Below are 17203 nucleotides of genomic sequence, written 5' to 3'. Positions count from 1 at the left end.
TTTTATGCCTGATTTATTCAGAATTTGAAATAATACCTTGCGATCTGCATTTTCATTTGTGAATCATTGGCTCCTTGCGAATTCCTAGCCTCTGTTTTGATGCTGCTGTATCAGACACTTGAAATTTGATATACACCGTCGGGAAAAAATCGCAACACCAAAAAATAATTAATGTTGAACGAAATTTCGGGAAGAAATTTTACTAGGTAAGATATTTAAATGATTAACATTGCAAGATTACGAGTAAATGCAAGTGCAACATAATCCATTGCAAATGTGAAATACTGGTACATTAATAATCGGTGGAATGCGATAATGTTGAATGTAAGCATACAAACGTATATGAATTGTGTTGCACAAGTGCCGGATGTCAGTTTTTTGGATGGAATTCCTTGCCTGTTGCACTTGGACTGTCAATATAGGGACCGTTAATGTACTTGTCACCCGATTGTTTTTAAATTCGTGTCAAAGGCATCAGTTACAAGCGAGGTAACAAAGCTTAACGGTTATAAACATGTGTGCATGAACCATAGATATCAATACATTAAAACATGAAAATAGATAAAGAGAACAGTTATCAAATCGTTTTCACTAATTAAATCAAATTAGTCGTTAGAGTTAGCATACAGATGTAAGTATTTGTACATGAGTAAACTATCATAAAAACATTTATGGGTGGATGAACGAACAAACATTAAACTAAATTGTTTTCGCCGAAAAACGAGCTACGTCCACGGTACCAGATTCGATCCACGTAACGTCGTCTTCTGTGTATGTTGTCGGGCACAAAGGGCAGACATTGTCTGCTCCAGCCCACACTCACAGGTTGAGTGTCCACTAACATATCCTCAGTTTTCAAGATTTACTTTACACCGCCCAACACCAGTTCACAATCTGTTGAAGGACTTTCATGTACATCAATTACCATTCTGACCAGGAGGCAGTTTTTCTTCATGTTTCCTCCATTGTAGAGAAGTATTCTCTGTGTCTTTCCACCTTTCGGTTGTATTATTGTTGCTCACATAAAGACTCCAACAGAACGTTTTCTGGGCTTCAACCGTAGCGGTACTGGAGAGAGGCCAAACAGCAAGTGAATATCAAAGGTCAAAGCTCTACCTCCTTCTGCTTGGGCAGCTGCTTCACGCCTGATGTCAGGCTGGGACGTGCCCTGCTGGTACATCTAGCTGCTCTACTTTAGCTGTTCTCAGGCACCAAGCAATTATGAGACACGTCTCATTCAGAGTGCTGTCCACCTGCTAAGCATGGCAGCAGTTATCCCTGACAGGCGCTGCATATTCTGTTTCATTATAACACAGCGCCAATACAGAAGTCTGGCCAGTGGCTGGCTGTGCACGCCAATTAGATCCCCTTGGTTTCCGTGTATCATTCATTACTGATAGTTTCATCTTGGTACTATGGCAATGCGGTTTAAAGGTTTTAAGGTGCATTCTGAGGTCAACCCAAGGTATTTGAGGAAAAGGAGTGTTCTAGTTGAGTCCCATTCCATGAAATATTTAGTTGTTTGTTGAACTGCCTCCTTTGTAAGTGGAAAAGCACAGACCAGTGTTTTGGTCCGATTGTGTCCGACTTGTACTTGATTGGAGATAGATATGACGATCGATCAGGCTAAGGTAACATGTCGACGCTCGGTAGAGTACCAGTATGTTAGGCTACAACAGCGGCGTGTGGGAGAGCTTGTAAGTAGTCTGTTTAGGTTTTTTTTATTTTTAACGACAGGTAGCGCTCTGTATGAAAATCACTGGCTGTGCTGTGTGCAGTCTGTGGCTGGTTTGCATTGCTGTTCGCTATTGTAGTGTTGGGCAGCTGGATGTGAACAGCGCGTAGCGTAGCGCAGTTGGAGGTGAGCCGCCAGCAGTGGTGGATGTGGGGAGAGAGATGGCGGCGTTTTCAGAGCTGATGATCTGGACGTGTGTCCATCAAAGACAGTACATTTGTAAGACTGGATGTCATGAACTGCTATATATATTATGACTTTCTAACACTATTAAGGCGAATACATTGTTTGTTCTCTATCAAAATCTCTCATTTGCTAACTGTACCTATCAGTAGTTAGTGCCTTCAGTAGTTTGAATCTTTTATTTAGCTTGCAGTAGTGGCGCTCGCTGTATTGCAGTAGTTCGAGTAACGAAGATTTTTGTGAAGTAAGTGATTCATGAAAGATATAGGTTAATGTTAGTCAGGGCCATTCTTTTGTAGGGATCACTGAAAGTCAGATTGCGTTGCGCTAAAAAATATTGTGTATCAGTTTAAGCACAGTCATGTATAATTTTTCTAAGGGGACGTTTCAAGGTTTATCCTGCTAGAGAACACTACCTGGAATGCTGTTCATGAATGGAAAATCAGCAAGTCGAATCATCAATTCGCTTATGTTGGCGGTGCTAGAATTGTTGGGCAGTTAGCTTCAAATGCCCGTTCTCTAAATTTTCTCCACAGTGTTGCTCGGAAAGAACGTCGCCTTCCCTCCAGATATTCTCTTTCGATTTCCGCAAGCATCTCCGTAATCTACCGGTAACAAATCTAGCAGCCTGAATCTGAATTGTTTCGATGTCTTCCTTCATCTGACCTGCTACGGATCCCACACACTCGAGCAGTACTCACGAACAGGTCGCACCAGCGTCCTATATTCAGACTGCTTTACAGGTAAACTACCGTTTCAAAAAATTCTCCCAACAAACCTAAGTCGACAATTTATTACTGTTACCATAATTTCCTTCCACTTTTATTATTTCATACAAATTGCAGACAAATCTTTAATATTTTTCCTGCAGTACCAATTCTCTTGCTATGTGTCTGTTGTTCGTTCCTGAAGGCACTGTTATCCAAATAACACTGATAGCTTTCCCGGTTTTCTGCAATAAAAGCAATATTTCATAGCAATGTAAATTTTACAAACAAAAGTTACTAATTTTCTAACAAAATGTTTGTTTTTAATGAAAAAGTTTAGCACTGCTACTGTGGCTAATTAATATTTGTTTTTTTTTTTACTGTGTCCTCAGTAAACAATTAAAAACACCAGTTACGTCCGAGACCAAACATAAACACCAGTGAAACGCTGAAGAGACGAAGGATCTGGCATACCTGCCTAATATTATGTAGGGTCCCCACGACGTGGCATAACTCGACTAATATCAGAAGTAATGATGGAGAGAATTGATACCATGAATCCTACAGGGCTGTCTCTAAATCCGTAACCGTACGAGGGGCTGGAGATTTCTTCTGAACAGCACGTTACAAGGCATCACAGATATACTTAATAACGTACATGCCTGGGGAGTTTGGTGGCCAGCGGAAGTGTTTAAGCTCGAAATAGTGCTCTTGGGGCCATTCTGTAGCAATTCTGGACGTGTGGGGTGTCGCACTGTTCTGGAGGAATCGCCCAAATCGGTCGGAATGCACAATGGACATGAATGGATACAGGTGATCAGACAGGATGCTTACGTACGTGTCACCTGTCAGAGTCCTATCTAGACGTATCTTTCCTGTATCTCTCCATCTGCACACACCCCAGCAGGCCGCTGTGACCGAATGGTTCTAGGCTCTTCAGTCCGGAACCGCGCTGCAGCTATGGTCGCAGGTTCGAATCCTACCTCGGGCATGGATGTATTTGATGTCCCTAGATTACCTAGGTTTAAGTAGTCTAGGGGACTGATGACCTCAGATGTTAAGTTTCATAGTGCTTCAACCAATTTGAACCATTTTTTGCACACACTCCACACCATTACAAAGCCCCCACTAGCTTGAAGAGTCCCCTGCTGACATTCGGGGTCCATGGATTCATGAGGTTGCTTCCACATCCGTACACGTGAACCCGCTCGATATAATTTGAAACGAGACTCGTCCGACCAGGCAACATGTTTCCAATCATCAACAGTCCAATGTCGCTGTTGAATAGGCCAGGTGAGACGTGGGGCTTTGTGTCGTGCAGTCATCAAGGGTACACGAGTGGGCCTTCGGCTCCGAAAGCCCATATCGACGATGTTTCGTTCAATGATTCGCACGCTGACACTTGTTGGTGGCCCAGCACTGAAACCTGAAGCAATTTGCGTAAGTCTTGCACTTCTGTCACGTTGAACGATTCTCTTCAGTCGTCGTTGGTCCCGTTCTTGCAGGATGTTTTTCCGGCCGCAGTGATGTCAGAGATTTGATGTTTTACTAGATTCCTGATATTCACGGTCCACTCGCGAAATGATCGCACGGGAAAATCCCCACTTGATCGCCACCTCGGAGATGCTGTGTCCCGTTGTCCGCCGACTGTAACACCACGTGCAAACTCACTTAAATGTTGATAACCTGCCACTGTATCACCAGCAATCGATATAACAACTGCGCCAGACACTCGTTGTCTGATATAGACGTTGGCGACGGCTGCACCGTATTCTGCATGTTTGCATATCTCTATGTGTAAGTCATAACACACATGCTCCAAAATAATGAAAATTGAGATGCCGACATATTCTCACAGAGCTTTATACGTGGAACATAATTCACGAAACAACTATTCACATTTGGCACAAGAGAAAACCGGTGTTAAACTTCATGTTTAGTTTTAAAAGTCTCATGATCTGTGGGATATTGTGAGTTTTATCACGTACCTCATCTTGACCACTCAGCGATTAGCTCACTCGGCTCCATTTTCTTGTGTAGTAGTAAATATTGATGCTAGTGGAATATGTTTCCTATTCTGTTAAGTTATTTTGGGGAACATAATTGAGTATAGTGGTTGGAATAAAACTGATTTGAGACACAAGTCTTGGAAGGAAACGTTTCACCCGTTGGAGAAGGAGGAAGGCCAAGGAGACGTTCACAGTACCCAGAAATGTGGAAAAGTCAGGAAGCCAAACGAATGAGGTTAGAATATTCTGTTTTCTTCATTGTTTACAGATTAAACTGATTCTTGTTACTGGCTTCATTTGTTCCTCCACGTAAGAATCTATACGACTCTTTCTTTGGAACTTAATAGTCCATTTTTAAAAAATTAACGGAACCTCACAGTGTAGTTTGTTCTATCATTATAGGTACAAACCTTCAGTACTACCCCAGTATCCGACATGTCAACACCGTGGAGGAGCATTTGAGTGCTCTTCACTTTCTACGAACGATATTAAAAACTTTCATGATTAGTTTTCTAAAACACCGAAAAGATATTATCAGAATCAGTTCATATTGAAGTGTGTGGAAATTCGCAACATCATCAGACGTCGACCTAGAAAAGACAAATCAAGTCAATACCAAAAGCCGCAGCTGCTTAGAACGACGAAATATTTTATACGAAGCACACAGAAATATAAAGTTCCAGTTTGCATGTCAACCTTTATAAATGTATTGGGAGTGTCACTATTCAGAATAGATAATATCACTAAACAGTTTCATCAGCAAGGTTTTGTACAAGACCGGAGAGGCGGCAGAATATGTACCCAAGAGAGACTGTCATGAAGTTTATCAATAGTCTAAAGTGTGTAGAGACACATTAGTGTAGAGGACGAACAGAAACACGGTATCTGTTTGCGAATATTGGAACGTCCCCTTTGAAAAATTATACACGAATGTGCTTAAACTGACACACAATATTTTTAGCGCAACGCAATATGACTTTCAATAATCCCTACAAAAGAATGGCCCTGACTAACATTAACCTATACCTTTCACAAATCACTTACCTCACAAAAAATCTTCGGTACTCGAACTACTGCAATACAGCGAGCACCACTACTGCCAGCTAAATAAAAGATTCTAACTACGGAAGGCACTAACTACTGATAGGTATAGTTAGCAAATGAAAGATTTTAATAGAGAACAAACAGTGTATTTACCTTAATAGTCAAAATATATATGATAGTTCATGACATCCAGTCTTACAAATTACAAAACTCCGCCATCTCTCTCCCCACGTCCACCACTGCTGGGGGCTCACCTCCAACTGCGCAACGCTACGCGCTGTTAGCATCCAGCTGCCGCTGCCCGACACTACAATGGCAGACAACAATGCAAACTAGCCACAGACTGCGCACAGCACAGCCAGTGATTTTTCATACAGAGCGCTATGTGGCGTTACCAATAAGAAAACCTAAACAGCCTACTTACAATATGAACTTAAAAATGTTATGAAAAATTTATTCTTCCAAGCCCGAAAACATCCCTGTGAAGCTATCTTACTTCAGGTACATCTTTAACACAAAATACAACGTAGGCTTTGGTACACCGAGAACTGATGTGTATTCTACATGCTTCAAATGGCTCTGAGCACTATGGGACTTAACTTTTAAGGTCATCAGTCCCCTAGAACTTAGAACTACTTAAACCTAACTAACCTAAGGACATCACACACATCCATGCCCGAAGCAGGATTCGAACCTACGACCGTAGCGGTCACGCGATTCCAGACGGTAGCGCCTAGAACCGCTCGGCCACACCGGCCTGCTCTACATGCTTAAGCCTAGCTGAAAAGTAAAAACATGATAGAGACCGTAACAAGAAAACTCAATTAATTACTGAAAAAAGGGTTCACAAGTTAAAGCATATGGCATTTTTTAACACCCTGAAGGACGAAGACGTTGAAACGTTAATTCTTTCATTTGATTGTGAGAAGAATATTCCATTGCCCGAAGTTCCATAGCAGACAAATTTATTTCCAGAATTTTACAATTGTTAAAGGTCACAGTAAATCTGTTCCACTGTCACTTCTTATTGGTGGACAGAATATGGATTCAGTTGAGATTCAAATACTATAGCGTCATGTGTGTTTGATACTTTTAACTCATACACGATAGTTTCCGCGAAACCAACATCGTCCAAACAGCTCAAGTACCAAAACTCACAAGATCCAAAATGGGGATTATCAAAACTTACATGTTTATAGCTCATAAACAAAACTCAATGATCCATAATATAAACTTAAATAATTGTAATTTCTCAATAAGCAAACATAATGTGAAATACACAAAATGATTTATAGCCATTGTTCCTGCACATACTGATGTCAATAGATGGGACATGTGCACGAGGCATGTAAAACACGTTTTTAGTCATTTGTGAAAATTAATGTTTTTGGAGCATGTGAGTTATGCTTCTAACCTACTCTTATACAGACGTTGGTGACGGCTGCACCGTATTCTGCCTGTTTACATATCTGTCTATTTGAATACGCATGCTTATACCAGTTTCTTTTGCGCTTCAGCATAAAATATCGTTATCGGTTTCAACGTGCAGGTTTCGCACGCCCGCATCCCGTCGCCTCTTTTCGGACCAGCGCCTGAGCAGTGAAGCGCTGCAGCCTCTCCGCCACCCGCTCGCCCTGCACGGGCACAAACACGGCCTCGACCCACGCCACGCCCGCGCTCGTTAATTCGGCTTCGGATTGAGCTGCCGGCAGTATCTGTCTCGCCAGCCACCGGCCGCGCGCCACTAAAGTTACGGGAAATGCCGCGCCTCGAGATTGCGCCGCCTCGGACGTCTTCATAGGCGGCCGCCTCGCTTGGCCGAGCGTAGATTACTACTACAGCGTCACGCGCGCGTCGCAAATCCCCCACCACGGCGTCTGCACGGGCAGCTGCGTCGCGCCAGCACAAATACACTCATCTACTTGCGCCCTAGATTACTGCCTGTTTTTCCGTTACTCTACTCCAAAGACCTCCTCGCGTTTCAACCACCGTCAAGGCATATGATACAGTTCCTCTCTGCGAGGCCGCAGTTTACAAAAGGTCATAAATGACATCCTTTTTACACTTTTGACAAAATTAGCTGCAAATTGTCTTGTTGATCATGTAGGTTTATGACAAGCTTGTTTCGGCATATATGTCGTTTTGAAGTGTTCCTAGTGACATGAAATTCATACAGGGGCGTCCACTGATCGTGACCCGGCCAAATATCTCACAAAATAAGCGTCAAACCAGAAAACTACAAAGAACTAAACTCGCCTAGCTTGAAGGGGGAGACAAGTTGGCGCTATGGTTGGCCCGCTAGATGGCGCTGCCATAGGTCAAACGCAAATCAACTGCGTTTTTTAAAATAGGAACTCCTATTTTTTATCGCATATTATTTTAGTACGTAAAGAAATATAAATGTTTAAGTTGGACCACTTTTGTCGCTTTGTGGTAGATGGCGCTGTAATACACTCCTGGAAATGGAAAAAAGAACACATTGACACTGGTGTGTCAGACCCACCATACTTGCTCCGGACACTGCGAGAGGGCTGTACAAGCAATGATCGCACGCACGGCACAGCGGACACACCAGGAACCGCGGTGTTGGCCGTCGAATGGCGCTAGCTGCGCACCATTTGTGCACCGCCGCCGTCAGTGTCAGCCAGTTTGCCGTGGCATACGGAGCTCCATCGCAGTCTTTAACACTGGTAGCATGCCGCGACAGCGTGGACGTGAACCGTATGTGCAGTTGACGGACTTTGAGCGAGGGCGTATAGAGGGCATGCGGGAGGCCGGGTGGACGTACCGCCGAATTGCTCAACACGTGGGGCGTGAGGTCTCCACAGTACATCGATGTTGTCGCCAGTGGTCGGCGGAAGGTGCACGTGCCCGTCGACCTGGGACCGGACCGCAGCGACGCACGGATGCACGCCAAGACCGTAGGATCCTACGCAGTGCCGTAGGGGACCGCACCGCCACTTCCCAGCAAATTAGGGACACTGTTGCTCCTGGGGTATCGGCGAGGTCCATTCGCAACCGTCTCCATGAAGCTGGGCTACGGTCCCGCACACCGTTAGGCCGTCTTCCGCTCACGCCCCAACATCGTTCAGCCCGCCTCCAGTGGTGTCGCGACGGCGTGAATGTTGGGACGAATGGAGACGTGTCGTCTTCAGCGATGAGAGTCGCTTCTGCCTTGGTGCCAATGATGGTCGTATGCGTGTTTGGCGCCGTGCAGGTGAGCGCCACAATCAGGACTGCATACGACCGAGGCACACAGGGCCAACACCCGGCATCATGGTGTGGGGAGCGATCTCCTACACTGGCCGTACACCTCTGGTGATCGTCGAGGGGACACTGAACAGTGCACGGTACATCCAAACCGTCATCGAACCCATCGTTCTACCATTCCTAGAACGGCAAAGGAACTTGCTGTTCCAACAGGACAATGCACGTCCGCATGTATCCCGTGCCACCCAACGTGCTCTAGAAGGTGTAAGTCAACTAGCCTGGCCAGCAAGATCTCCGGATCTGGCCCCGATTGCGCATGTTTGGGACTGGATGAAGCGTCGTCTCACGCGGTCTGCACGTCCAGCACGAACGCTGGTCCAACTGAGGCGCCAGGTGGAAATGGCATGGCAAGCCGTACCACAGGACTACATCCAGCATCTCTACGATCGTCTCCATGGGAGAATAGCAGCCTGCGTTGCTGCTAAAGGTGGATATACACTGTACTAGTGCCGACATTGTGCATGCTCTGTTGCCTGTGTCTATGTGCCTGTGGTTCTGTCAGTGTGATCATGTGATGTATCTGACCCCAGGAATGTGTCAATAAAGTTTCCGCTTCCTGGGACAATGAATTCACGGTGTTCTTATTTCAATTTCCAGGAGTGTAGTCACAAACGTATAAGTACGTGGTATCACGTAACATTCCGCCAGTGCGGACGGTATTTGCTTCGTGATACATTACCCGTGTCAAAATGAACCGTTTACCAATTGTAGAAAAGGTCGATATCGTGTTGATGTATGGCTATTGTGATCAAAATAGCCAACGGGCATGTGCTATGTATGCTGCTCGGTATCCCGGGCGACATCATCCTAGTGTCTGGACCTTTCGCCGGATAGTTACGTTATTTAAGGAAACAGGAAGTGTTCAGCCTCATGTGAAACGTCAACCACGACCTGCAACAAATGATGATGCCCAAGTAGGTGTTTTAGCTGCTATCGCGGCTAATCCGCACATCAGTAGCAGACAAATTGCGCGAGAATCGGGAATCTCAAAAACGTCGGTGTTGATAATGCTACATCAACATCGACTGCACCCGTACCATATTTCTATGCACCAGGAACTACATGGCGACGACTTTGAACGTCGTGTATAGTTCTGCTACTGGGCATAAGAGAAATTACGGAACGATGACAGATTTTTTGCAAGCGTTCTATTTAGTGACGAAGTTTCACCAACAGCGGAAACGGAAACCGGCATAATATGCACTATTGGGCAACGGAAAATCCACGATGGCTGCGAAGAGTGGAACATCAGCGACCTTGGCGGGTTAATGTATGGTGCGGCAATATGGGAGGAAGGATAATTGGCCCCCATTTTATCGATGGCAATCTAAATGGTGCAATGTATGCTGATTTCCTACGTAATGTTCTACCGATGTTACTACAAAGTGTTTCACTGGATGACAGAATGGAGACGTACTTCCAACATGATGGATGTTCGGCACTTAGCTCGCGTGCAGTTGAAGCGGTATTGCATAGCATATTTCATGATAGGTGGATTGGTCGTCGAAGCACCATACCGTGGCCCGCACGTTCACCGGATCTGACGTCCCCGGATTTCTTTCTGTTGGGAAAGTTGAAGGATATCTGCTACCGTGATCCACCGACAACGCTTGACAACATGCGTCAGCGCATTGTCAGTGCATGTGCGAACATTACGGAAGGCGAACTAATCGCGGTTGAGAGGAATGTCGTTACACGTATTGCTAAATGCATTGAGGTTGACGGACATCATTTTGAGCATTTATTGTATTAATGTGGTATTTACATGGAATCACGATGAAACAGGAAGCGTTCTCAGAAATGATAAGTTCACAATGTTACATGTATCTCATTGGAACAACCGAAATAAAATGTTCTATCGTACCTACGTTCTGTATTTTAATTTTAAAAACCTACCTGTTACCAACTGATCGTCTGAAATTGTGAGCCATATGTTTGTGACTGTTACAGCGCCATCTATCACAAAGCGACAAAAGTGGTCCAACTAAAACATTCATATTTGCTTACATACTAGACGAATATGTAATAAAAAATGGGGGTTCCTATTTTTAAAAAACGCAGTTGATATCTGTCTGACCAATGGCAGCGCCATGTAGCGGGCGAAGCATAGCGCCATCTGGTTTCCCCCTTCAAGCTAGACGAGTTTCGGTCTTTGTAGCTTTTTCGTTTGACGCGTATTTCGCGAGATATTTGCCCGGTCACGTTCAATGGACCACCCTGTATATCTTTCTTCTACATCTGTGTAATGGTGCTATGTGACTTTACCATATATTATACACTGCGATGACAAAAGTCATAGGATATCTCATAATATTGTGTCGGACCTTCCTTTGCCCGGCGGGAGTAATTCGACGTGGCACGGACTCAACAAGTCGCTGGAATTTCGCTGCAAAGAGATTTAGCTATGCTACTTCTGTAGCAGTCCATAACTGCGAAAGCGTTCCCCTGCAGGATTTTGTGCACGAACTGAGTCCCTGATTTGTCCTATAATTGTTCGATGGGATTCATGTCGGGCGATCTTGATGCCAAATCATTCGCTGGAATTGTCAGAAATGGTTATCAAATCAAGCGCGAACAATTGCTACCCGGTCACATGACATCGTTGTTTGGGAACATGAAGCCCATGAATGGTTGCAAATGGTGTTAAACTCCCCAAACATAACCATTTACAGTCAACGATCGTTTCACGTGGACCAGACGACCCAGGCCATTACTTGTAAACGCAGCCCACACCATTACGGAGCCGCCATCACTTTGTACACTGCCTTGTTGACAACTTATATCAATGGTTTCGAACGGTCTGTGCCACAAGAAAACCCTACCATCAGCTCTTACCAACTGAAATCGGGATTCATCTGACCAGGCCGCGGTTTTCAAGAGGTCTAGGGTGCAGCCGATGTGGTCGCGAGCGCAGGAATGGGCTGCAGGCAACGTCGTGTCGCCAGCAAGGGCACCCTCCCGCCGGAAGTTCGAGTCCTCTCTCGGACATGGGTGTGTGTGTTGTTCTTAGCGTAAGTTAGTTTAAGTGGTGTGTAAGTCTAGGGACCGATGGCCTAAGCAGTTTGGTCCTTTAGAAAAAAAAAAAAAAAAAAAAAGAGAGAGAGAAAGGGATCTCGCCTTGGTCGTCTGCTGTCATACACCATTAACGCCAAATTTCGCTGCACTGCCCTAACGCGTTCGTTCATCCTACGCCCCACACTAATTTCTGTGGTTATTCTACGCAATATTTGCTTGTGTGTTATCACTGACAACTCCAGGCAAACGCCGCTGTTCTCGGTCTTTATGTGAAGGCCGTTGGCTACTGCGTCCTCCGTGGTGAGAGGTGATGTCTGAATTTTCGAATTCTCGTCATACTTTTGACATTGTGAGTGTCGGGATACTGAATTCCCTAACGGTATCCGGAATGGAATGCCCTATGCCTCTAGCTCTTTCTAACTTTCAAGTCTGTTAATTCCCGCCGTGTGCAAACCTTTTCACATGAATCACCTGAGTACAAATCACAACTCCGTCGATGCAGTGCCCTTTCATACGCGGTACTATAGTCATTTGTACATATGCATATCGATATCCCATGACGTCGTAACAGTGAGCTTAAGTCTAGATGGAGTGACGTCCATAGAACATTTTGGAACGTAATTTCTTTCATGTACTATGCTGTTAACATAGATCATGTACGTACTTTCTGTAGAACAATAATAGAGAGGGTTGTGCTGATCCCACTCCCCTCCTATCCGCATCCTCCATGGAGAATGACACGGCGGTCGGATGGTCCCGGTAGGTCACTCGTGGCCTGAAGACGGAGTGCTTTTTTGTGTGTAAAATTATACAACGTTTCAATGTCAGTGTAGTAGTACAATGCGATTTTACCTTATACTTACATCTAGATGGAGTGACGTCCATAAATTACCATAGAAGGTAGGTTCTTTGATGTTTTGTTGTCCTACGTTGTTAACATACGTCACGTACTTACATTTTCTCTCTCTATCTCTCTCCTCTTTTTTTTTTTTTTTTTTTTTTGACGGTTTTAAAAGTACAGATCGTTACAATGATGCTTCATGTTTAAAAGTAAATTGTACCGTAGGATGTCTGAGGTATTTTTTGCCAGAGACATTGTACATTATGTAGATGTGCGCTCTTAATGTTATATATGGCTTTTTGTTTATCGTATTACGTTCTTTCTTTTATTTTATTAATAATTTAAAATGTTTTCCAGATAACTTTTAGGTCAGTGGTCCGTTTGTTCGTTTAGGATGTCATTCGGATATGAATTTGTGTGTGCATAAATTTCTCGTTCTTCCGAACTATTCACAGTTGGACTTTTTGGTATTCTACATAGAATTTTCAACACGTTTCCGATTCTGTTCGTTCTATGATTTTTATTTCTTAAGTGTAGGTGAAAATTTGATCGGTTGCTCCGTCTATCTCTCGCGCGTTCTTTAGATCTTGAACTTAAACGTCGTCCTGTTCGTCCGATGTAAAAACTGTTGCAGCCGTTGCAGGAAATTTCATATACACCTGGATTAGAAAAACAAGGACGTTGCTTTTCCCGTGATGTCAACATTGTTTTAAGTTATGGGTAGTGCGAAATGCTAGTCGCATTTCTCTATTTCTTAACAATTTGTTTTGTGTCATATATTGCCTGTAGACGTTTTCGTTACATATATCGGTTTTGTCGTCTCTTTCCAGTGTTATATCTTTATGAATGTTGTCTACTTTAGATTTGGTATGGTCTTGGTAGATTTTGAGTAATATACGGAGGTCGACATAATTTTTTGTGCGGCATATTGTAGTGCTTCAGTTTCACTTTATATTGCTTGTTCCTCCAAAGTTAAATTTTTGATTCTATTGATCATCGCTTTAAAGTAGGCATGTTTATGCGACCTGCGGTGGTAGCAGTTTTTATGGATGATATCTTGTTGTAAGTTTCCTGCAAATTTCAAATTTGGTTATTATCATGTCTATTTTTAGGAAAAAATTGATGGACTGGTTGTTTTCTGTTTCTATTTCAAATTTTATTTTTGGGATCAGATTGTTTCACTGCTGGCGAATTGTTTGTATATTCTTGTTGTCTCTATTTGTTAGTGGTAATGAATCATCTAAATTTTAGATCCTTGATGCCTCAGAACATGTCCTACCAACCGATCCCTTCGTTTAGTCAAGTTGTGCCACAAATTTCTCTTCTCCTCAATTCTATCCAATAGTTATGTGATCTACCTATCTAACCTTCAGCATTCCTAAACTAATTCCCTCAGCATCACCCGATTTAATTCGACTACTTTCTATTATCCTCGTTTTGCTTTTGTTGATGTTCATCTTATATCCTCCTTTCAAGACACTGCCAATTCCGTTCAACTGCTCTTCCAAGTCCTTTGCTGTCTCTGACAGAATTACAATGTCATCGGCGAACCTGTAAGTTTTTATTTGTTCTCCACGGATTTTAATACCTACTCCGAAGTTTTCTTTTGTTTGCTTTACTGCTTGCTCAATATACAGAGTGAATAACATCGGGGAAAGGCAACAACCCTGTCTTACTCCTTTCCCAACCGCTGCTTCGCTTTCGTGCCCCTCGAGTCTTATAACTGTCATCTGGTTTCTGTACAAATTGTAAATAGCCTTTCGCTCGCTGTATTTTACCCCTGCCACCTTTAGAATTTGAAAGAGAATATTCGAGTCATTATTGTCAAAAGCTCGTGATATAAAAGTTGCATTTTTGACAACAGATCAAGCCCCACAGTTGCAGATTCCACAGAAGCTCGAAATTGAAGTAAGTAATTGCTTCGAAGGAAAGTGCTGCTTAACGTAAATTGCTAAAGAGTACTTATAATTTTTGTCCCCATTCTCAGTTCCTCTGCAGCATAACTGCGTGAAATACACGAGAGATGAAGGTTTATAGGTCTGCACCAAAATTGTGAACTGAAAATTGCACCATGAACTATTAGCGCCGTTTCGCCTGTGTCCCGTGCGTGGTAATCACCCTGTGACGTCACAAGAGGCAGTCGCAGGCGCCCTTTCACGTAGGCGTCGGTTGGGCTAGTTACCCAAACCACTGGCCCTGAGCATGAGACAGTTAAGCTTGATAATCACAGGCGAATCGCTGGCAATTCACAACAAGTGGCTGCATCGCGTGCTTCCGAGACGGGACAAGCGCTTGCGGCGTGTGCTGAGCAGGTGTGTCGCAACAGGACAAGCTGCCTTGGACGGCGCCCGTCAGAAGGCGGCAGCAGCCGTGCCCGCATCCCTACCGCGATGCGCCTATCTGCTGGAACTGCGCCCATCAGCCGACGCTGCCGGGACATTAGCGTGTGGACGGCGCCGGCGCTGGCGACGCCCAGCCGTTGAGCGGTGCGGGCATGTGGGGCTCCAGCAGCCCCGCTTCTACGATATTTCCGAGCCGGAGCAAAAACTTGATCGTCACCCCCATCGCACCTCCCCTCTCCCCCCATCAGGCGTCTGAGACAGGACGTCAAAAACGTAAGAAAAGAAATTTATTCTTCAAAAATATGTTCATTTTGCAGCGCACATTTTTCTGAAGAGTTTAACATACACACATAAAAAAAAAAAACTTTTGCATCACTCAGATTACCAGGACTCCTGAAGACAGACGTTGACTGTTGATATTGTATCACAGACACAGTTCCTTTGGCTGCTCAGACGTGCCACTAAACTCTCCCAAAGATGTAAACGTGGCCGAGCGGATCTAGGCGCTTCAGTCTGGAACCGCGCGATCGCTACGGTCGCAGATCGAATCCTGCCTCCGGCATGGATTTGTGTGATGTCCTTACGTTATTTAGGTTAACGTAGTTATAAGTTCTAGGGTACTGATGACCTCAGATGTAAAGTCCCATAGTGCTCAGAGCCATTTGAACCATTTTTTGAAAGATGTAAACAACCATACATGAGCAGGGACTATTAGACGGAGGGGATCCGACAGCCGATCAGTTCCAGTTATTCCACCAGCAAGGTGGTACACGGCTCGTGTTGTCTGTAGTTCAACCACGCCTAGACGGTCAATACCGCGGTTCGATCGCGTCCGCATTGTCACTTTGTGGCAGGGAGGGCTCTCAACAAGGGATGTGTCCAGCGGTCTCGGAATGAACCAAAGCGACGTTGTTCGGACATGAAGGAGATACAGAGAGACAGGAACTGTCGACGACATGCGTCGCTCAGGCCGCCCAAGGGCTACTACCGCAGTGGATGACCGCTGCCTACAGATTATGGCTCGGAGGAACCCCGTCAGCAACGCCACCACGTTGAATAATCCTTAATGTGCGGCCACGGGACGTCGTGTTACGACTCAAACTGTGCGCAATAGGCTGCATTGTGGACAACTTCACTCCCGACGTCCATGGCGAGGTCCATCTTTGCAACCACGACACCATGCAGCACTGTACAGATGCGCCCAACAACATGCCGAATGGACCGCTCAGGATTGGCATCACGCTCTCTTCACCGATGTGTGTCGCGTGTGCCTTCAACCACACAATCGTCGGAGACGTATTTGGAGGCAACCCGGTCAGGCTGGGCGCCTTAGACACACTGTCCAGCGGGTGCAGCAAGGTGGAGACTCCCTGATGTTTTGGGGTGGCATTATGTGGGGCCGATGTACGCAGCTGGTGGTCACGGAAGGCGCCGTAAGGACCGTACGATATGTAAATGCCATTTTCCGACAGATAGTGCAACCATATCGGCAACATATTGGCGAGGCATTCGTCTTCATGGACGACAAATTCGCGCCCCTATCGTCCACATCTTGTGAATGACTTCCTTCAGGATAACGACATCGCTCGACTAGAATGGCCAGCATGTCCTGCAGACATGAACCCTATCGAACATGCATGGGATAGATTGATTAGGGGTGTTCATGGATGAGATACCCACTAACCGCTCAAAGAGATCTACACCGAATCGCCCGTGAGGAGTGGGGCAATCTGGACCAACAGTGCCTTGATGTGGATAGCATGCCACGACGAATACAGGCATGCATCAATGCAAGACGACGTGCTACTGGGTGTTAGAGGTACCGGTGTGTACAGAAATCTGGACCACCACCTCTGAAGGTCTCGCTGTATGAGAAACAAAATGTGGGAAGTGATGTTAATGTTGCTTTATATTCCAGTTTTCTGTACAGGTTCCGGAACTCTCGGATCCAGGTGATGCAAAACTTTTGTTTGATGTGTGTATAAAGCATATATGTTTGAGGAAATGTAAGACATGTTATTTGCTCTTAAGTGTGCAAAGTGCAGTGCTGCGCCTCA

The sequence above is a fragment of the Schistocerca gregaria genome, chromosome 3 (genome assembly GCF_023897955.1).
Source record: "Schistocerca gregaria isolate iqSchGreg1 chromosome 3, iqSchGreg1.2, whole genome shotgun sequence".
In the NCBI taxonomy this organism is placed as follows: Eukaryota; Metazoa; Arthropoda; class Insecta; order Orthoptera; family Acrididae; genus Schistocerca; species Schistocerca gregaria.
The sequence above is the reverse complement of the archived record's forward strand: the minus strand, read 5'-3'. Positions refer to the sequence as shown.